The 22,695-nt window shown below is 38.4% G+C and overlaps 1 protein-coding gene across 2 annotated transcripts in view; it reads left to right on the top strand.

Annotated features, from left to right (window-relative positions):
- The window catches only part of B3galt1 (beta-1,3-galactosyltransferase 1), a 135,172-nt gene that overhangs the window by 5,760 nt on the left and 106,717 nt on the right, over positions 1–22,695 (top strand). For both annotated transcript variants that reach the window (XM_038335721.1, XM_038335722.1), the window contains exon 2: positions 6,429–6,476. The gene's annotated coding sequence lies outside the window, so the exon portion shown is untranslated. The remainder of the gene's footprint in view (positions 1–6,428; positions 6,477–22,695) is intronic.

Here is a 22,695-nt window from a genome sequence, read left to right as displayed (position 1 = left end):
CCCAGCACTCAAGAGGCAGAGACAGATAGAGCTCTCTGAGTTCAAATGCAGCCTGATCTACATAGCAGATTTCAGGACAAAGAGGGCTATATAAAAGACCCTACCTCGGTAATAATAATAATAACAACAACAACAACAACAACAACAACAATAATAATAATAATAATAATAACAGAGACATAGAGCCTGCAAGACAACCATGAAAATAGATTTCAGTTCAAGAGTTAACCAGAAAGAAGATGGCTAAATAGTTGCATAGGTATCAAAGAGAGACTCTAGGGAAAGAACCTAACAGCCCTGTTAATTAACTGCTTCACTCTCCCCCAGTGAATCATCCAGTTACACATGCAATGCTACTGAAGCAGGGTTCTGGATTTTAAAAATGAAGCATTGGGCTAAGGCATTGTTCAAAGTTCTTCAAAGAAAAATTTGCTATCCTTGTAGAAATTGTTGAATATTGAGCATAAAATTTTGAGTGAAAATATTGTACAGTGTTTTCTGGAAAACAGATTCCTTCCCTTTCTGCATGGAAATGTGGTATGTCATTCTATGTCGTATTATTTACTTGTTTTGTCCTGTTGGAGAAGAAGCACAGAACTCCATCAGGTCATGTAGGTACTCTAGCATTGAGCTACATTCCCAGATCTAGGATACTGTCTAAGAAGTTGCCTAATTAAGAAGGTATCACCCACTTAGAAAATGTACTGAAATTCTCAACATGAGCCACCCTATAGAATTAACATTCTATGATAAATTCATATTTTCTCCCTCCCCCCCCTCTCTCTTTCTCTGCCAGAAAATGTCATGGGGATGTTATTCATCATAAAAAGTAAGCTCTGCTACGGACAATTTAGTTTATGGGCCACAGCAAATACGTAGTTACAGCCAATTTATTTAATGCATCCAGGAAGTTCTGGTATCTAATCACAGCTTGTACTTGGAGCAGGAGGAGCTGAAGACAGTGGAGGAAAACTTAAGCTTTATCCAACGATGGGAGAATTTGTAAGTCATGTTCCATGTGCTTTTGATCACATCCTGTCCTAGGGAGGTCTCTTCGTACATAAACAAGGGCAGGAGCAGACAGTAGAAGTATTACTCAGTGTCCTTTCCCTGTCAGAGAAAATTATGCATTCTCTAAGAGAGATGGAACATGGGTTCTGGATGCTCGACCTGTGGGAATAAGAACCCAACCCCAAAGTGAAGACAGGAAATGTCTGCAAAATCCCTCAGCTGAAGCCAGGGTTTCCAAAGAAGAAACACCCAACTCTGAAGAGAAAAAAACCAGGTAGATTTCAGCAGTCTTGATTGACATATCTGAGACTCCAACAGCTGTGTCAGGCTCCCAGCACACTGGCCATTAAGCAGCAGTACCTCTCTCTCTGGGCAGGACTGGTCATACAGTAGATCAAATCCAGTTGCAAGAGGCAGGGATAAGCATCTCTCTTTTGGAGAAATTATTTTGTAACCCACTTCAGATATCTTCAGGGGAAAGCTCATTTGCCAGCAGTCTTCTCTTAGTGATCAATCTTCTGTTTATATTAATTTCTATTGTTTTATTTTCAGAAACCTTCCCTTGGCTGTAGTGCTATCTCTATTGCTTTTGTTCTCAGCGAAATCTGTTTTGTATAAAGAAGATAAAGGAGTCAAGTAATTAGTTTTCTGAAGTGATAATTGTAGATCCCATTCCTGTTTACATCTATGTGTTAGCTGAGGTTTCTGTCCCACCCGGTCCCGCAGTCATTCAATCCCAAAGAAATACACAGAGGTCTACATTAAATATAAACTAGTAGCTCAGGCTTCTTATTAATTAATTCTTACATCTTAAATTAGCCCATTATTCTTGTCTATGTTAGCCACGTTGCTTGTTACCTTCATCAGCGAGGTGTTCTCATCCTGCTCCCTCTGGGTCTGGGTGACGACTGCAGACTGACTCTTCCCTCTTCCCAGAATTCTCCTGTTCTGGTTGCCCTGCCTCTACTTCCTGCCTGGTCACACCCTGCCTCTACTTCCTGCCTGGCCACTGGCCAATCAGCATTTTATTAAAATACAACTAATAAATCTTTACAGGGTCAAGATCATTGTCCCACAGCATCTGTGTATAATGATCAGAGACTTCCATCCAGGCTGTCTCAGTGCACTGCACTGTAGATATAAATTCTGCATGTAGTCGAGCCTTTCCTGCATAGATCTCATAGAATTAATAAATCTTTGCACATATTATAAACTGACTGATACTTCCTTCTCTTGATACGATGTCAGAAGACTGTAAGTTATTTAAACATCTGACTCCTCTTTTCAAACAAAGCCAAAAGGCTAAAACTGCCTCAGGAGAAACTCTTAATAACTTTGACCTGGCATTGACCACAGTTTTCAGCATTCCAGATGTACTTAATAAGTAGAGAATATCAGCGATTCAAAAATCCTCATCCTTTTAATTATCTTTTAATTAACTTTCTGTGTCCTTTAATGAAGATTTCAGTTTTTATAATCATACAGAGTTCATGACTCCTGCAGGTCCTTAGTGTCATAGAGCTAGAATTTCACATAATAATTGGTTACTTAAAATGCAGTAGTGTGGTAGACAGGCTATAAGCTGATGAGTCTGATTTAGTGTAGTCTTTGAAAGGTTTTTGTTCCACTGCCCTAGACTGAGATCCTTTAGGTCAAAGTCATTTGACATTTCACCAAATCAAACAGTAAATGCTGAAATTCCTTAAGCAAGTGATGCAGGTTTTATTGAAACAGAGAAACTGTAAAGTTATATTTATATCAGAAATATGATTGGCTCCTGTCTCCATCAATTCTTTCCAAGATAGTCTGAGGAAGGGGGATGATTTTTCTTAATCACTTAAGGAGGTGGAAATGTTAAACATCTTAACTTGACAATTGCACATTAATTACATGGATCAAATCACCACACCCCACAAATATGTACAATTAATAAAATAATTTTTAAGAGTAAAGGAAACAACACAGTGATAAATTAGTCAAAATTATTTTATAGAAAAAAATCTAAATTCTTTAATGGCAAAATGGTGTAGGAGGTCCTTCTGTCTATGTGTTGCTTTCATTGGTTAATGCAGGAACTGCTTTGGGCCTATAGCAGAGCAATAAGGGAACAGAGCTAGGCAGGGAAAAAAACTAAATGGAATGCTGGGAAGAAGAGGTAGAGGAAGAAGCCATGGATCCTTCACCTGAGACAGACGCTGGTTAGAATCTTTGCTGGTAAGCCACTGCCACGTGGTGATATACAAATTAATAGAAATTGGTTAAATTAATATGAGTTAGTCAATGAGAAGATAGAGCTAATGGACCAAGCAGTGTTTTAATTAATACAATTTCTATGTGATTATTTTGGTTCTGGGTGGCTGGGATGAACAAGCAGGCCCTCCTCCTACAAATTGGTGCTCAACATGGGGCCCAAACCCACAATGCTGGAATTAAGAATAACATGCTCTACTGACTGAGTTGCAAAATTTCTCCACTTGCTTGAGATACAGTCATTCTCAATGAAGATGGTCCTGAAGTCCCTTGCAGAGTGTCACTTACCTGATAGATAGCAGCCTTCATTGTTCCGCAATGATCTGCTCTACCATAGTGAATTACTTTTAAACTTCATAGCAAATATAGTTTACAATTCTGTAACACAGAAAGAGACATATTAGACAAAAAATAAAAAGACAAGACATTTCCAAACTTTATCAGGAAGACTGCTCATTCCATGTCTTACCAAGCACAGAAGGCTAAAGTCACAGTGAATGGTGACAGCCACATCATTTAGTTTAATGTGAAACCTGGGATGGAAACCAGCTTAGTTGCTCAGGGTTTCAAATAATGTGTCTTTTTTCATTTAAGCAAATCCAATAATGCATGTCCTTTTAAAAACTCTGTTATTTAAAACTGTAAATAAGACATTAACTACAAATCAACAATAGTTCATTTATTTTAATATTTCGTTTGACATTATTACCACTCTAAACTGATTTTTATAGATTTATCTTGGAGTTTGTCTCAATTAGCCTTGCTTGCTGAGATTGGCCTACACTCGTAAATATGTTTGCTCTGAAGATGAAGCTTAGCTGTTCTGTTTACTGTTTTCAGTAAACTGCACTCCAATGAAATACCACGAAGTATTTCGTGCTTTATACATCTAACCAATGAGATCTCAGACAGCAACCTAGAGATATTTCAAAATGTAATATATTATACCAGTATCATTAGAAGATCTTCTATGTGCTGGTCTCAATTTTTATTCACTCAGTTCAATAATGTGTGTGTGTGTGTGTGTGTGTGTGTGTGTGTGTGTGTGTGTGTGTGTTGCAGTTCACTTTCTGTGGTCCTTGGGTTACTGTGAAGGCTAAAAGTGAAGGTGAATAGTGTGTGGAGCCTATTGGTATTGATTGCCTGTCAAGACTTACTCAAAGCCCAAATCCAATGTACGGTGGTGGGATTCAGAACTCTGAAAAGCAGATATTGCATTCCTGTTTGGTCAGCCCATTCTTTGTCAAATAAATAACCTAAAACCTGGAGAGTAGCCACTATATCTCCAAGACAATATAACACCCGTGCATTCAGAAATCAATATGCTGTTAGATTTTACTGTTATTAAATGTCTGATTACTTCCTCAGAGAGATTTGAATTAATAGTCTTCTATAATAGTACTTTCTAGTCTGGACCCTTTATACACAGTTTGTAAACCTCAGGGACTATTTTTAATATGCAAGATATGTTTATTAATATTTAATGCATTAGAAAATAAATCTGAGAAAGTTAATACCATTAATTTTAAATAGTCTTAAGAATTAATTGACTGACTTATTTTCAAATAAATAGCATCTTTTTAAAAGAAAAGTAACTTCATTGTTCAGTACAAATTAGTGAGAAGATGACGTTTTTATATTTTTTCAACTATTTTTACTAGAAAGAAAACAACAGGACTCCCATATATGCTTCTGAAATCTGTTGTGATCTGTCATTGTGGTTGAAGTACAAAAGGAAATGTAGACCTTGGGTAGATATGTAACCAGAGAAGTTAGGTCATTATGGGCTCCTAAATGGTGTCAAAGACCAACAGAGGTCCAGCAACCACACTTTGGAAATCAGTGTTTTTTTTCAAACACAAAGCTTTATTCTGCCCACTTACTGAAGAACATGACTACTCTAAAGTCCCATTTTAATTATTCGTAAGTAACAATGTGGATCATTTTGGCCTAAAGATTATAAAAGCAACTCCAGGAAGCACTAGCTTTTTCAGAAAGATTTCTCTAGTTCAATGGCTGTTTGTCTAAGAATAGGTGTTTGGGACCATAACTCTGTCATGTTGTATTATGTACTTCCCCATAGACATTCTAGATTTCATAAAACACTGCATTTTGTCTTACAGAGTAGTTGCCGATCATAGCCATTTGGAAATTTATTCTCCTATTAATTCCTGGGCTACATATCCAGGCAGGTTCTTTACTCCTTCTCTGGTTCACAGCTAGCCTAGCCCATCGTTATCACACCCATTTGGTGGTTATTTCTCCTTACTAATTGTACAGTGGAGGTGCTGGTGTTAGGATGAATTCTGATTACATACTTTTGCAATTGTTTGTCTTCAAAAAGACAAATTTCCCCTTATTACAATCCATGAATTAATACTTTTATACCAAAGGTTTCATATTATTTTCTCCATTATAGTGAAATATATCCTCAGTTTTTTAGGTCAGTCATTTCATTTTTCATAGAAACAGAAACAAAGAAGGAAGGGATGACTTTCTCAACACTATGCAAAAAAAAGTATAGGAAAATTTATAACCATCTTTTTATGGATACATAACAACACTGTGTTTAGACAGCATAGTAAAATACATCAATGTGGATTGAGGAAATGTATCTAGGGCACTCTTCAAAGTCATGATTTTACCTACCAAGTATCACATTTGACCCAGACAGTCTTAAATGCCTACAGCACAGTAGTGTTGAGAGAGGTGGAGACCTTGCCAAGAAAACCATGAATAGGTTCTGAATCCCACACCCAAGTCAAACCAAGATGCCAGTAGGTTTTGTTCTTTGTAAAGGGGAGCCAATTCAGAGCAGTTCTGTCCAAATATATCATCCTGAGCTATACCTGGAAATATTAAATGATACAAATCTTACCCTGATATTGGAGGTCAAATATGTATTAATAGATTTTAGTCCAGTAGGGCACCATAAAAATCATTTGGAGGGCTAGAGAGATGGCTCAGAGGCTAAGAGCATCACCTGCTCTTCCAAAGGTCCTGAGTTCAATTCCCAGCAACCACATGGTGGCTCACAACCATCTGTAATGGGGTCTGGTGCCCTCTTTTGGCCTGCAGGCATATACACAGACAGAATATTGTATACATAATAAATAAATATTTTGAAAAAATATCAGTTGGATAATCTTCCATTGCCTTCTTTTCAGGAAGGAAGAAATGGGTCTCCATGGAACTGTGGATGGTGTTTGACTCAGGTAATAACTCTTTAACCTTCCTGGCCACCTTAGTCTGTCCTGCTTCCAAGTACTTGACGATGCCAAGTGTGAGTCTTGTCACAATAATTTCTCAAATCCTTGCCTATCCTTTCTACCCAAAGATGCTACATTGTGGGTTAATATTGCCACTTACCTCCAACCTGATCCTCTTCCTCTCAGAAGTAACATTGTCTTTGGCAAGAATCTACTCATATGTTTTAGAATTGGCTTCTATTGATCCCAGCTTAAGACAGCAATGCCCAAGACTGATCTTAAGAGTTAATAGTAAGAAGATTTAAAGACAACCATAAAACCACACCCTGTCCTGAAGTATCTTCTCTTGTAGATGTAAAGTATGACCAGCTCCCATTGGGAATATATCATCAAAAAAAGCTACAGCTAAATTTATATAGGCCACTGGTGAAGTCACTAGATGTACTTTGTCTAATTAACAACTACAACATCTGCATAAGATATATATTATTATCACTGACTTATAGTTGACAGAACCAAAACTCAAAAGACTTCAGTTGCATGTCCAATTTAGCACATATACGATATAATCTAAGCAGTCTCATATTTCAGTCTTTCTGAATCTACTATACCCAGGTTACTCTACCTGGCAGACTAGTGTCTAGAAGAACTTTGGGCATCCTTAAATTCATTGTAGTTTACATGTAAGCAATGTTTGGTATTTTTCCCTTCTTTCATTTATTTAATCACCTTTTTACTTCGAGGTTGTATGTTCATTCATGCTTGGCCAAGGGTAGGGCAGACACCTGTACTTTGCAGTCTGCTTGATTGAGTGCAGGGGCAAAGCTGTGTCGTGAGCAACCTCTAATCCTTTTGTCCCTGCCAGATAACAGGAAATTAAATCACTGTGATTTGCTTCAGGCCAGAAGTTCATTGACCAGGACAAGGTCCCTTTACTTATAGTTTTTTAGCTTAAAGATACCATTAATACCACAATGCCCTATAGCCAGAATAATGAAATGTTTCCAAGTGATGGATAGAAGTTTTGTCCTTAGAGCCTGAGACATATGTTATATCCATCAGCTTTTGTTGAAACTTTTACATCTCATTTTCTAATTTGACTTAATCTTCGATGTTGTGTAATTGAAATCACTAATGCTTAGGAAACCAACCATGAGATAAATACTTCCTTGACCAGTCAGCTGGTTATAACTGGATAATCACTTCCTGTCAAGGTCTTCAGTTAAGTACTATTGTTTGTCATATTAGGTAATAGGGAATCGTTAGAGGAATTAGAAAGAAAATAGATCTTGGAGTAGAACATATTTTCAACCTATCATCCTCTCTGCTCACTGCAGATTTATGTCAAACTATGCAGAAAACTGATGCACCCCATCTGGCATCTCCCAAATCTCAACATCAACTCAAAGCCCATGTAGGTCTCAGTTGAAACCTGTCTGACATTGTCTCCACAGTCTAAGATGATTTAGATTTATCATCTCTACCACCCATACCAGGTATGTGGGAGATCTAAGTAGACTCCATCCTGAGGCAAGATTCCTTTCTTGTCATTTTTCATGATATACGTTTCTGCACCTTCATGGAAATCAGACAGCCCCAAAAGCCTTTCTGACTTTTAAAATTTTTTACTTAGGTTCAGGGTTTTTTAATTATTAATTTTACTACAAACTAATGAAAGGTAAGCATCCCTAGGAGGTCAGCCTGAAAGGTTCAGTATGTTAGTGCTGGAAGGAAAGCCACAGTCTATGACTCAGGCACACTAGTTTCTGCCTTTGACTATTCTATATACACCATCTCTGAAGAATTTCCAAGATCTCTGGCATTTATTACATTTTCTGACTAGTGAGAGACGAAATATTCTTGATACACTATTCTTTTCCGGGTCAAAGTTGCCTCAAAGAATATCTCAAGACATTGAGCAATAAAATGACAGTAGAATGTACAAAAATGAAAATTTAATATATCATGATTTTTCAAACAATTAAAGGGCAAAGAGATAAGCAGAAACTTTTCTTTCTATATATAACTATATTTTCTCACTCATAAGGCAAAAATCTATGGCAAAACTAATTCATCTACTTAGTGACTGATGAATTGTTTAGAGGTAGCTTGAAATACCATTCTTTATTTCAGAGGCCTTAAAAATACATTAGGTTCTATCTAAATGACCCAGTAAGTAAGGCACTTGCTGTAAGCCTGAGAACATGAGTTTAGTTCCTGGAATCCTTTCAGTAGAAGAAGAGCATTGACTTCCTCAGATGGTTGTATGTACTCTGACCTCCCCACATGTATGATGGCATACAGACACACACATGCACACACACACACACACACACACACTTAATTAATTAAGTGTATTTTATTTAATAAAAAACAAATCATTTGTACATATAACTTAAGAGGCTATATCCCTTCCTTCTGAGTACCTCTTCTTTCAGAATGTCATTTTAATGTCTGTACACTATTTTCTTGTGTTGTACGTCACTAATGCCTTTTCGGTTGCTGTGGTTAAACCCCATAATTAAGACAGCTTACAGAAGGATTTATTTGAGCTTATGGTCCAGAGGGATAAGAATCCATGACTATCCTATAAGTAAGTGTGGCAATGGGCGGATACGGTGACTGGAGTAGCAAGCTGCACGCTCACATCTCAAATGACAAGCAAAAATTGCGCAAGGGGATGGCCAGTAGCTTTGAAACTTCAAGGCCTGCCCCACTGACAAATTTCCTTCAGCAAGGCAACACCTGCTAAGTCTTCCCAAACAGCCACCAACTGGGAGCCAGGTATTCAAATGCCAGAGTCTATGGGGAGGAGAGTCTTATTCATACCACCACACCACCAAACACTGAGTCATTTCCAGTACTTATCTAAGTAGAGTTTGCAGTCTAGACCCTTATATTGAAGTAGTCAGACATTTTAACTTTGTTCTATAAAGTATCTTAATTACCCTTAAAACATTATCTTCTATGTAGTATCTCTACTCAATACCAAGAGCTCAGCTCTGAAATCAAATACATACAATAAACATTATACATAAAGAACAGGTTATAGTTATATATTTAGTAATATATATATATAGTGTATATATAGCAAATAGAAACAAAGAAAAAGAGGTCATGAACTAAAGAAAGATCAAGAAGACTACCTAAGAGGGGTAAGAGGGAGCAAAGAAAAAAATTAAGGAATTATAACTTCAAAAATATATATTTTGAAAACATTATTTTGGATTAATATATAAATATTCTATGCCATTTTAAATTCCTGCTTTATGATTTCCTTCCTTCTTAGATTTTTTTTCAAATATTTATCTATTTACCATGCATACAATATTCTGTGTGCATGCCTGCAGGCCAGAAGAGGGCACCAGACCCCATCACAGATGGCCGTGAGCCACCATGTGGCTGCTGGGAATTGAACCCAGGACCCTTGGAAGAGCAGGCAATGCCCTCAACCTCTGAGCCATCCCTTCAGCCCCCTTCTTAGTTCATATTATAACTTTTGCATTTACAAGCATTGACTGGGCAGCCCATCAATTCAACATCAATCATAAGTACCTCATTTACACAGCTGATTATTGGATGCATTTGACTGTACCAGAGTGACCTAAGGAAGAATATTTTGCTCAGGTGATTTGTGGGGCAAGAAAAATTATGGAGAAAGTCCCAGCCATGAGAAAGAATGAAAGCCTACCCACACGAAGGGGCAGGTGAACATCATGAGGGAACCAGCCCATTGAATGGGCAATTGGACGCAGGTTCTGGAAAGATTGATGAGGGCTGATGGAAGACAGGCATTGTCTGATTCTTATATCACTCCTTAATACAACTAATAGACATACAGACAAGAACCTGATGTTTCCCGCTTCCATTCCTCCACTGTGCAAGGGCAGGTGCAGATGCTCTAGGAAATGGGGGAGGAGAGAAGGGAGCAGGAAATGGAGGCAGCATGCCCACCCTTACACTTAAGTGCTCCTCAGAATGAGAGGAAGATCACAGTCTAGAAGTGTATCCAGGGTTACACCTCAGCAGAATCTGGGTAGAGCCTACTGCTGAAAAAAAAAATGTCTGTTCTATGCATGTCTTCCTAGTCCTGCTATATAAGGCTCCTATTTAAATTTTTAGGAGAGGAAACCATGCTTTATTCCTTCACATATTGCCCTGTCAAATTCTGTCATTTGCCACATGTGGTGGTGCATGCCTATAATCTCAGCACTAGGGCGGATGAGGCGAGTTTGAGGCTGCCTAGACTATATATGGTGATTCAACCTCAAGATAAATAGAAAGAAAGATAGATAGATGGATGGATGCGTGGGTGGATGGATGAGATGATAGATAGATAGATAGATAGATAGATAGATAGATAGATAGATAGATAGATAGATGAGAGATAGGATAGATGGATGGATGGAAGGATGGATGGAAGGATGGATGGATGGATGGATGGATGGATGGATGGATGGATGGATGGATGGATGGATAGACAGACAAACATATAGATAGTAGAATAGATGGATGAATAGATAGACAGACAGACAGACAGTAGGACAGATGGATAGATAGATAGATAGATAGATAGATAGATAGATAGATAGATAGATAGATGATAGATAGATAGATAGATATAGATGATAGATAGATAGATAGATAGATAGATAGATAGATAGATGATAGATAGATGATAGATAGATAGATGAGAGAGATAGAGAGATAGAGAGAGAGATAGAGAGATAGAGAGATGATAGAGAGATAGAGAGATAGAGAGATAGATCAATAAATGAGAGAGAGAGAGATAGGATAGATGGATGGATGGATGGATGGATGGATGGATGGATGGATGGATGGACAGACAAACATATAGATAGTAGGATAGATGGATGAATAGATAGATGATAGATAGATAGATAGATAGATAGATGGTAGATAGATAGATGATAGATAGATAGATAGATGATAAATAGATAGATGATAGATAGATATAGATAGATGATAGAGATAGATAGATAGATAGATAGATAGATAGATAGATAGATAGATAGATAGATAGATAGATAGACAGACAGATATAGAAAGATGATAGCGTTTTGATGAGTTGCTTTTCTTCATCACTACATTCTTCGATCCTTCCTGCTCTACTTGCTGTTATGATATCCTCTCTGCTTCCCTTCTAAGTACATGGATACAGAAGTAAATAATGTGCAGAGGTGGCATATCTCAAACCCCAGGACACAAGGGCAATAATAGCTGAGGAACATTCTGTTGACCCATAAAGCTGCAAATGTGGCACTCTACTCTGCAGACATTCCTTCTCCAAGTACACTCATTTCCACTTCATAGATAGAATCTGCATTGTGTAATGTGTGTGTGTGTGTGTGTGTGTGTGTGTGCGTGCGTGTGTGTGTGTTGGATAAAGATCATGGCCCCCTTGCTGACCTGCAGTGCCCAGTAGGGTGCTCCACAGGCATTGTTCCAAAAGGAACAAAAGAACAATTGTCTCTTTATACAAGCTCAAAATAGAAGTGCCCTTTTCAATACTGCCTGATATTGTAAAGTTCCTATTTTTTTTGACTGACTTTAACCACTGGGTCACTCATCCACAACATCACTCTCTAGGTTTCTCTGAGTCCTTTGCTCACACACAGCCGGCTACATATTTTTAAGGTGGAATCACATTTCATTTTCTTGTTTGTTTTAAGCTAAATTTAGGACTGTGGTGTCTCAGTTCTTAATGGTGTCTGTAACAACTCCCAAATTAGAAAGCTCTTCAAACTTCTCCAGCAATGCGTTGTTCCTTTGCTTTTTCAAATCATCTCATGGTGTTAACATAATAACTAATATTTGTACAGTGCCTTACAGTTTACAAAATACTTTCAAACCTATCATCTCTAAAAACAGAGATACTAGGAACTCTCTTCCAATGCAGATACAGCCTTGAAGACAACACCTGGCTTAGGATAGAGACAGATGGTAGTGGTCCAGCACATGCCTGGCACCTACTGTGGCCCTGGGTTCAAATCTTAGTATCACCTTCCTCTACAAAAATATTATGTAGATTATGTTTTCGAAAGGCTATGCTGATGCAGATTTAGATTAAAGCTGGTCACCTAACTCCAGACACCTCAAGGTTCATCGTGCTTCCTTTCTTGTCCCTCCTGTCCATTGATGGCAAACATCACAGTTACTGTTTAACAAGTCATAAAGCAAACTTCATATTTAAAAAGTCATTTGGAATGCAAAATGTATGCTTTTGTCAACATGAAATCAAGACATAAAATTAGAACCATGAACTTTTACAGACAATGACAACTAACATTTATGATTTAAAATGCAGGACACCCACACAAAGTATGTTCCAAACTTTCTACTACAACATCATCCTCCTCTCAAAGTGAGAAACTCAGTTGTAAGAGGGCATGCAACTCACTTGAGCTAGAAAGTGGTATGATGGGGACTTGAACCCAGTACATGGGAGTTCATTGAGCATTCCCTTAACTCCTATGCTATTGAGTTAAGAAGGCTGGCTCCATAATCAACTTTCAGTTATAGCTCCATCTGTCTGTTTACTGTCAACATTAATGAGAAATATTTTCACTCTCTCTAATTTAGGGTTTTTCTGCAAAATACTAAAACATGTTACAAAACACAGTGCCCAGGCACCAGTTAATAGATGACGGCTCACATCCTACTGACACTGACTGCCCTTCACTTATTTATTTCTGCCATATGTGATGGGCATATGCCATGCGTGCCATGCTCCAGCTTCTACCTACTTGGTCTATGGAAGCTCTCAAGGCCACCTAGCCGTATTTCCTTCTTCCCTGTACTTAAACAAGTGTTCCTGTATAAAGAGTAGAACTGTCCTTTTATCTTGGCCTTTTTGCTGATGTTTCAAATGAAGTTGTAACTACAGCATCATTTGTGGGGGGGGGGGGGGTGCATAAGCACTCTGTCTTTTCCAGATAGTTTTCATTCAAAATGCCCAACGTTGTGTGATTATTTTCTAGGACTCTTTCTCTGTGCTGTTATTACATGCATAAACAAAGTCAGTTCTCACTGCAGTCACCTTCCACCCACACTACATTATTTTAAATCAGAGGCTTCCTGCAAAGGCCACCTCGATTTCCTGGTCTATGTTCCTTCCTTCCCATAGCCTGGATCTTGAACAAATCCCTCCGGTTCAGGGCAGTGGTACCTGATGGTTCTCTACATGTAGTGGGATTTGTTTTCAAACACCTGCCCACTCCAGGGATCCATTGTGTTTCTTTAAGATTTTAGCTTTCTCTTTTCCTCGGCCCTTAAATTTAATTGGACAAACTTTCAGTTTGCTTTTGATCTACTGTGACTTGGTAAACCACTTCTACAAAACCTGACTTAGAAAAAAACAGTATTTTATATACAATATCATGACTTAAATTGCATCTCTCTGAATATGGCCAAGAACCAAGAGTCTGAGCTCAATGTCAACCCTGACACCCTTGCTGTAAAACAAATCTGAAATTCCTTTAATTGGAACAGACATTTTATGATCTGAATATTTCTGTAAACCCATCCATACAACCAGTGTAGCCAAAATTAGAATATATTAGCAGGCATAAAATTATAAATTGGACATGTGGATGAGCTTTATTGGCACTGTAAAATATTATGGTAAGACTTTCCATCAAAGTGTTCTCATTTTGAGGCACCACATTAAAAATACACTAAGAGTTGTGGGTGGCACCAACAAATTAGGAGTTGATCTTATTTGGATTCATGGTGCTCACTCCAGACAATCACATCTTTAAACATCTAGCAGATGGTCAGACCTAAGTCTGGTGAACTTTCTCAATAGTGATGAAGCCAACACACAGTATGGCAGACCATTGGCAAAGATTTAACATGACCTGGAAAAGAAGCTTGTGGATGAAAAATAATGAAAATTATCTGAGAGTAATTTCCGTAACACTGATGGAAAAACTGTTTTCATGGCTGAATCTTAAGAGTCTCTGCATAGAACTAAAGTCTTGCATAATTTCGTGCTGAGTCTATTATTGAGTAATGGATGAACACAGAAATAGAGGTACGTGAAACTGCTGAACGGATTATTCTGTGTAGGGAAACAAAATCTTCATGGGAGAAGTGACCTATATGGCTGGTACCGGTGATTTGTTGGCATGTTAGAATAATCTATCCTATACTTATATTGATGATAATTGTGTCATAGTGTTCCTCATTGTCATTTAATAACTGAAAAAAATAAAGAAGGAAGAATACTGGCTTTAGGGATTTCAGTGCAGGATCAATCTACTGTTTCTGGGTCATGATGATGCAGAAGATCATACCAGAAGGGCATGTCTCCAGGATGCAGAGGGAAGGATATGGGAAGGGGACAAGTAAGATATACCCATCAAAATCACACACATGCACGCGCGCACACACACACATATGGTGGGAGGAGAAAAAGGCAGAGCTACTTCCACTACCCACCTTCTACAGCTTCTTCTCCTCCCAGTAGTTTAGCCCACACCTGACCGCATCCATGGATTACACCATTGATTAAGTAAGGCTCTCCTGATCTGATAATCTCTAGAACAGGCTCACAGACACGCTCAGCGGTGTGCTCTATTAATCTCCTAGGCATTTCTCTTTCCCATTCAATTTATCATCAAGATTAACTATCAAAATAATGGAATGGAAGGGAGAAGAACAAGGAACATTATTTCTGAGGCTTATGAAATTGTACTGCAACCATGAACACCTGAAAGGTGTGTATCTGTCAGGCTGTTGCAAAGCCCTTTAATTGTAACTGTTTTAATCCTCACGCTTTGTGTGGTAGACACTGTTTGTATTTGATTTTTGCACCCGAGGAAAGTGAGATAAAGAAATTTTTCACAGCTAGTCTGAAAAGAATATGCTGCATCTAACATAAGGGGTGTGTCTCCTAAGGACATTTGTATTTGTCTCGGGTTTCCACAAATGAGCTGGTGAGGCGCTTCATCATACCTCTCATGGCCTACAAATTTCTCTGTGGTGAAGACATGATGTGCGATGGTGTTACTGAACTCAGTTCAATTGCATGTGACAGGCATTCTGCCATGCTGTGATTGTGACCATTATTATTTAGTGTCTAAGTTCAAGAAAGTAGAAATTGGTCAGTGTAAATGGAAGGACATAGAGCGAATCACAGAGAAGCATCAAGGCACTTCAATTTCTAAGCAACGTGTCACCCTCCCCCACTACAAAGGCAAGCCATTGAACTAAAGGGTTTCTTGACATCTGAGGGGTGCATTTGTAGTTCTGTGAACTGTCCGTTGCTATAAAGAGTCAGAAAAACCAGTCTATGGAAAATTCTAGAAGATACTCCCTAGTTAGATTTATAGAGCAAAATAATAAGGAAGTAAACATCCATTGTCCCAGGGACTATTCATCCTAACCATAATGTAAAGTTTCTTAAAAGACAGTGGTCATCTTTGACCTCCTTCCCTTCAAGTTTACAAGTCTGTTACTTGTGGCTGCTACTGGAACATGAAGTTAATGTAATTTCTTTCCAGGTTCCAGCCCATTATTGCTGTAAGGCAAGAACAAATTTTCAGTTGCTGTGAACATGGCCTGAATGCCTGGGAACATTTCCCAGACAACTCAGACAGCAATATATGAATGAGGAAGAGTTCCACACATCACACGACTCTTTGGTCAAGAAATCAGAAGCATCGTCCATTTTACCTGAGGCACACAAGAATATAAAGAACATCTCAGTAGCTCTGTGGTCATGTTTTTAAAGTGCTCAAATGTGGATGGAAAAGAATAGAAAACCAACTATGAGTAGTCCTCTTTTAAAAGAACTTTGTAACAATCCAACCATCTATTTTCCCAAGATAATTCCTGGGATGCATGTCTGTTAAAACAAGTAAATGATGTAAAGAGGAGAATAAAAACCAAGCTCTAAGTCAGCTGGCTTTTTAAAAATAAAGTATTCTCTGAATCTACAATTCTTCTCCCTCATTTGAGAGAAAGGGGGAGAGAGATGCTATCCATCTTTTTTTAAATTCCAGTAATCTTCAAATAACCCATTCATGATTGTCATTTTTCTGCCTCTCTCTCATTTTTAACACATGCAATATTTTATTTCCCATTCCACTTTGCTTGGGCTGCCAGCATCTCACTCCATTCAAGTAAACTGGATTTGTGCATGGTTTTATATTTTTAAACAATCACTCTAACAATACCCCAACTGTCTCTGGAGGAAGGGATACAAGCTTAAATATAAATCAGCCTGAGTAGAGTGAAAGCAGGCTCAAGGAAGGCATTCAATCCCCCTTCCGATTTCCAAAGCCATGCTGAGACAGCCTTGAGACCAGCTACAGAGAATATGGCAAAGGTGAAAAATGACAGTGTGAAAAGCCCCTGGTTATATCAAATTTTGCTTTTTTATTACTTTGGACTTGTCAATAAATCTGAGAGTCATGCCTTTTTAATATGTTTCCTGGGTCTCTGCTAACTCCAGCAGTTGGCAAGATGAAATTCCAGTAGACTGTTGAGAGTCCCCTTGCTCCTACAGCAGCTGAGCATCTCAATGGGCCAGCCACAGAGCAAGAACAATGAGAGGGACAAACTCCAGCGTGTTGCTTTCCTTCCTTCCCAGCTGTTGTAGCAGGGACTGCTGATGTTTGATGTGAAGCATGTATTTGAAAAACGTTTCTAAAAGGCACAAAGCACATTGTACATAACAGGCAAGCACATCTTTCAGTCATATTCTATATGTGTGCATGTATATATGTATTTACATATATATTATATACATTATATACATATATATTTACATATAGAGAGGCATTGTTATATACATAGAAATGTATGGGTATATGCATATATATATACATATATATGTATGTGTGTATATATATATATATATATATATCAGGAAGGAATCGAGAAGTGGTTAAAGATGTGAAAATAAATAATACAGGATGGTCCATTGAATCCCCAGTCTGTTTAAAGTGTCTTACACATATCATATTTATTCTTATAACGATCCATTTTGAAAGACAAAACAGAGAGTTGGTGAAGTGATAATTCAGTGGGAGAGTGTGTAAGGACACTTGCTGCACACCTGTGAGAACCCTGAGTCTGGGTTGCAGCATGCACATAAAAAATCCAGGAGAGGCTGCATGTGCACATAACTTCCACACTATGAAGGCAGAGGCAAGATTATTGGTGATGTCTAGTGGCCACCATCCCGTAGCTCCAGTCCCCTAGTAAATGCAGGCAAACACAAAGAAGAATAGGAGAAAGAAGATAGATAACTAAAAGGCGTTGATTCAAAGGCCATACTCAGTATCTCTTACGTGTTATCACATTTGCACGTGTTATCACATTTGTACACATGTTATTCCCTTCAGCTTATTAATTAAAGGTCAAAGAATGGCAAAAATAGAATGTATCTCTGTCAAAAAGCTACGAGGTTGAAAACTCCAGATTTTGAACTATAGCTAACTGACTAGGTATCCTACAGTGCCAAATCTAAATTCCCACTTTTGCCTATGTAAATATATATCTTAATGGATTCAGAAAGGAAACACATCTCTCTCTCTCTCTCTCTCTCTCTCCTCTCTCTCTCTCTCTCTCTCTCTCTCTCTCTCTCTCACACACACACACACACACACATACCCACAGACTGTCACACACACACACACACACACACACACTCACTGGGAACCCTTCATTTAAGAAACTAATGTTTATATTTCCATATAAAAAATTGTGGTCATTTAATATACCAATAACATGCTAATGGGACGCAACATGTGGTTGTGTGAAAAGACAACTTAAGATGCCCATCTAGTTCCTCAACATCTTGTCTTCACTGCAACACACATAAGACCCCTTTTGAATAAATTAGGGCACAGATATCAGCAAGGGGTTGGAGAAGAAGAGAGTGGCCTTGAAATGCAAGGCCATCAGTGTAATAAGCTCCATCACTCATGCAGAATTAGACTACTGTCGAGCTAGATTCATAAATTCAAAAGATTGCAGAAACTCAGCTAGAATAAACTCAAGCTGATAGGACTCCACAGAATTCAACCAGTGAATTCACTGTCATAAATTACTTTTCCAGCAGCAATTAATGACAGCTATTTTTCCCTTTGTTGAAACTGCTCCCAGAGAACACAGAGGAAACATCTTTTTCCCAAAAGTTATTTTCTGCATTAACTCTTTAGATTTTATTGTCTTCACAGTCAGTTTTAAAAATGTAAAAGAGAGTATGGGGTCAAAGGTTCTTACCGTCTCTGTGTATGTACCCTGTGCCAGGTATTCTGACAGGGTCTTTACCTGAAGAACAGGCTGGTAGTATTTAATATGTATTAAATAGGTAAAGAAACTCTTAGATTTCTTAATCTGTATCAGTAAAAACGAACTCCCCATCAAACTCAGATGGTTTGACTGCAAAGCCTGAATTCTGAGATGATGTTCAATGAATTCATAGCTGACCAGCTGAAAATGAGTATATTCAGAGGAAGTCAAACAGAAGATCCATGCCAGCAAGGAAGAGCTGTGCACTGTTTCATTTCCGGATCTTACAGTTAAAAAAATATATAGATAAACTAGAATATGCTGAGGAAAAGAACAACCTAAATGGTAGAGGGCTCACAACCACTTCAGCTAAAGAAGGATCTTGGTGGTTAGCAATACTCAACTTGGAGAAGAAAAGGCTCACAATTTGTCTGTCTTAATACATCTGAAGAGCTGTATTGGAAATGAAAGGAGTGAGAGAAAAGAGGGCCCTGTAAAAGATTGTCTGCAGGGCTCTTTAACAGACTATTTCTATGACATATTCCTCCAGACTCCAAGGAAGTGGAGCTATTAGAGGAGACTTGTGAGCTGAACATGAGACTGAATTTTCCGTTAGTGCACTTTGATGGTGGCTGTTGTAACTCAGATTTAATTCATCCATGGAGTTTCTGGTGTTGTAGGAAGGAAATATAGATGGGGAAGTATTCATGTTAAACTAGAAGCCTTTCCCAGACTCAAGAGTCAACACATAAATGCTTCATGATTACAACTCACCAAAATAATGTGTTAAGATTTCTTAGGCACTGGGTGCCCATATTTCCTCTTCTCTTCTTGGGAAGCTCTATGGGGAATCTGAATGACAATGAGAAGCTGAATGAGAATGACCCCCTCCCAGGGGCTTATGTATTTGGGTGCCTGGTTGCCAGTTGGTGAACTGTTTAGGAAGAATTAAGTCTTTCCCAGTGGTTCTCAACCTTCCTAATGCTTTGACCCTTTGATACAATTCCTCATGTTGTGGTGACCCCCAACCATAAAATTATTTCATTGCAACTTAATGACTGTAATTCTGCTGCTTTTATGAATCATAATGTAAATATCTGTGTTTTCTGATGTTTTTAGGCTATCCCTGTGAAAGGTTTGTTTGATCCACAAAGGGGTCACGTCCCATAGGTTACGAACTGCTGAAATAGGAAGTGTGGCCATGTAGGAAGAGGCATGAAGATGGACTTCAAGGCTTCAAACCTTGTTCTCTCTCTCTTTCTACATCTCTCCCTCCCTCCCTCTCTACCTCCCTCCCTCTCTACCTCCCTCCCTCCCTCTCTTCCTCCCTTTCCCTCCTGACTGTGGGTCCAGACATAAGCTCTCGATTACTTCTCCAGTGTCATGCCTGTCTACCTACTACCATGCTAACATGAAGATCATGGACTCTAAAATCTCTGGAACTGTGAGCTCCAGTGAACCATTTTCTAAGTTGTCTTGCCCATAATATCTTATCCTAGCAATAGGAAAGTAACTGAAACAACCTCCTAAAGGAAAGGAAGTCTGAAAGAAATGACACTGTGAGTCTAACACATAAGCCTTTCGGTTCTGCAATGGGATTCTAAAATGGTAGACATGGAAAATACATGCAGGAATTGATGAGATAGCTCACAAAACAAATGTTTCTAACAGAAAAACATGTTGACGTTATAGGGAATAAGTGTCACAACTTTGAGAGGCAACAGTGCTAGTTAACAGCACTCTTCCTTGGCTAAATGCTACCGTGCAGCTGTCTATGGAGTGGGTCTATGAGTTAAGTATTTGAGTTAGTTAATTGAAAGATCAAGTTCATTCTCAAAATGTAGTGACATTGGTCTTAACGACAAACAGAACGAGAAGGTCTAACCTGTTTATCACAGACCCAGGAGGCAGAATCAGTTACAACTTCAGCTTTTACTAAAGTGCTCTTCCCGGCAAGGAACAGCACACAGAGTTTTCAGAGGTCACCACAGTCACATTCTTCTTAGATGTGTTCATCTTTAGGTCTCAAATACCGCTGGCATCTTCTGCATAAACCACATGCACATGGAAGTAAAAACACAACTCTAGTAGGAAGCTGCTTGCTTGTTTCCTGGCTGCCCAGACCCAAAATAATCACTCAGAAACTATATCATTTGAATCATGGCTTGACCAATAGCTTAAGCATATTTTTAGCTAGCTCTTACATCTTAATGTAGCCCATTTCTATTAATCTGTGTATCACCATGTGGCTGTGGCTTACTAGCAAAGTTTTGACATGTCTGTATCTGCGGTGGCTCCATGGCTTCTCTTTGATTCCACCTCGGTTCTTCCAGCATTCAGTTTAGTTTTCCCCGCCTATCTCTGGTCTACCCTATCACAGGCCCAAAACAGCTTCTTTATTAACCAATGGTATTCACAGCATTCAGAGGGGAATCCCAAATCACAAATAGTTGTTGTGTATGCTATTCAGACCACAGTTCACCTCCATCTGAGATGTCAAATAGCTCCTCAGATTTCTTCGCCTTTCCAAAGAACTGCTCAGTTTTTACTGGTTGAGTTATGTAATTTCCATTGTGGGACTAACTGTTATCTATATTTGAAAGCTAGAAACAACTGAATTTTAAACTTTATATATTCTTGCAATCTTCTGTTTGCTGACATGCAGTATCTTTCCAAATTCCCCTGATAGTTGTGGATTGAAATGTACAACTACAAAGGCAGCAACATAAATAGTCATTCCCTTGTGAACAGGCTTGAAATGTTCTGTCTCCCTATGCTGTTCTACTGACTTTTCAATTTCACAGAGATTAACTTCAGTCTAGATTCCAGCCCCTCACCCTTCTTGCTAAAGATGAGTTTTATCCTTTCAACCTACTAAGCCAATAACAACACAGAGTGCATAGAAAAGGACAAATTATCCATGTTTCTAACCAATACTCTGTGAAATAGGGAGATGTTTTTAATAGAATTGTTGATCTTAACTTTCTTCAAGTAACAGTCCTTTCTAAATTAGAATTCTCAAATGACTCCCAAACTTCCAGGATTATTTGCTCGTATAAAAAAAATCCCAAACATACCTATTAAATGTAGTAGTTTTCTTGGGTCAAAAGAGAGGATGGAGGAAGGTGAGTGAAGTTAGGTATCAAGAGACATTTGTCTACAGTTCTAAGGTCAAAGACTTTCTTGGAGGCTGCTATGCGATGAACTATGGTCCAATGCCCCTGTTTACTGCATTTTAAAAAGCATAGGCAATCATTCTCATCAACTACCTATTTTCTATGTATTTAGAATTTAGCTTGCTCCCTTTTGAAGGTTAGACTAATTTGTCTTCTCATAGTGCTCTCTCTTTTCTAATATACAAATGCTTTCTTTATCAACGTCCATATCACTAGACTATAGACTTCCCTTAATTCTGAAGGTTAGCCCATAGTAGATGAACAAATATGCATATTTTCAACTTGAAATTGGGGTCCAACTAAATAACTCTACTGTAATTTGAACCTATCATTTCATAAATCAAAAAGGTATTCAATATGCAGGTAACCATGCACCCTCGCAGCATACAATGAAGTCCAGCATAGAGAATCAGTTGTTAGTCATCTTGACCACGTGCCTGACTGAAGCCATGGTTCTCTTTCTCTGCATGAGAGGCTCTGAAACTGGTATTTTTATCTGAGAAAAATATCACGTGCAAAAATATGGTTTCCATTAAATGGCATACAAATTGTATACCATTATATAGTTGAAGGATTCTACGTTAAGTCCGCATCAGTTGGTCACTATGTGTGTTTTTAGAATGAAGGCATTGATGAAGAGCGAGGCGTCCTGTTTTACCATCCACTTCTCTCTGAAGCAGCTCTGCTGGTGGAACTTAGAAAGCTGCATGTTGGGTCCTACTCAGATTGGGGCAAGTGGAAAAGACTTAATATCTCTTGAAAGGAGTCTACTGTAGCCACAG

This window comes from Arvicola amphibius, chromosome 7, assembly GCF_903992535.2.
Source record: "Arvicola amphibius chromosome 7, mArvAmp1.2, whole genome shotgun sequence".
Classification (NCBI taxonomy): domain Eukaryota; kingdom Metazoa; phylum Chordata; class Mammalia; order Rodentia; family Cricetidae; genus Arvicola; species Arvicola amphibius.
The sequence above is the reverse complement of the archived record's forward strand: the minus strand, read 5'-3'. Positions and strand labels throughout refer to the sequence as shown.